The sequence below is a fragment of the Octopus bimaculoides genome, chromosome 23, assembly GCF_001194135.2.
Source record: "Octopus bimaculoides isolate UCB-OBI-ISO-001 chromosome 23, ASM119413v2, whole genome shotgun sequence".
NCBI lineage: Eukaryota > Metazoa > Mollusca > Cephalopoda > Octopoda > Octopodidae > Octopus > Octopus bimaculoides.
The window spans coordinates 27,476,312-27,477,569 of NC_069003.1; the positions used below are offsets into that span (position 1 = coordinate 27,476,312).

The window sequence follows — 1,258 nt, forward strand, 5'->3', positions numbered from 1 at the left end:
TATATATATATATATATATATATATATATATGTATATATATGTCCGATCGTCCTTTTTGGTAACACGTAGTTAGTTATAAGCAGTGTTTGTGTTCTGAACTAAACAGCAGAGGCGATAAAACACGATCTTCATTACTACTAAACACACACACACATATATATATGCATGTACGCATACATAAACATAAATTGGAAGCTTGTATGTGGTGGTCCAGACAGCTAGAAATAGCAGTCATATCTCCCGTCATATAATCATATATATGTTGCATCGCTTTTTAAACAAGGGGTTATTAATAGAGGAGCATTAGCTGTTGTTAGAACTAACTATATACTGTCTGAAAATAAGACGAGATGGTCACGGCAGTAAAGATATTGATCATAGTCATGGAGAAAGATAGATAGATGCATAAACATGTTTTCGCAGAATGAAACTAATTACATAATGCGCGCGCGCGCGTACTGTAATACATTAGACTTGTGTATATAAATATATATATATATATACTTATTGATATTTAGCAGAAGCATCGGAGTAACTCAAGGGGCGGGAGTTTCGTGCGTTGGCACTTAACCAAACTGCTAAATGTTAATAAAAGTATATATATATATATATATATATATATATATATATATATATATATATATATATATATATATATATATATACTCATATTTCGTGTTCTATTTTTCCTGTTTTCATAACCATATATATATATATATATTAAAGAGACTTGTGTACATATATGAGTTCAGTCGGAGATACTGAAATAAATGAAAATGGGATCTATGGAAAAAAATAATAATAATAATAATAGAAGAGAGATAGACTTACTAGTGGCGGTGGAGGGATTGTAGCTGTTGGGATGTTGAAGCCATATCAACTAAACTCCTGCTAATTTCTGTCTAAACACCACAACATGTGAGGAACAGCAAAGCAGAGTTGTGTTTCCTTGCTCGGCGACTTCCGCTTTCGTATTCTTTAAATTACTGAGTTCGCTTCTCGTCAAAGACCACGTAGCCTTTTTATTATTATTATTATTATTATTTAAAGCCTTCGATAGCGTCGACCATCGATACCTGGCAGCTGTTCTCAAGGCAGCTGTTTTCGGTCCGGTCTTCCGCGGGTGGATAGCTGCTTTATACAGCGGCATCTGCTCGGTCATACGGGTGAACGGCCATCTATCGGAACCGTTCAACATCTCGCGTTCGGTTCGCCAAGGGTGTCCTCTCTCCTCCCTTCTGTATGTATTGACTCTCG

General features: G+C 35.4%; 1 protein-coding gene across 2 annotated transcripts in view; it reads right to left on the bottom strand.

Annotated features, from left to right (window-relative positions):
- Positions 1–988, bottom strand: part of LOC106873041 (syntaxin-17) — a 21,623-nt gene extending 20,635 nt beyond the window's left edge. For both annotated transcript variants that reach the window (XR_001409832.2, XM_014920248.2), the window contains exon 1: positions 833–988. The gene's annotated coding sequence lies outside the window, so the exon portion shown is untranslated. The remainder of the gene's footprint in view (positions 1–832) is intronic.
- Between the last annotated feature and the right edge of the window lie 270 nt (positions 989–1,258).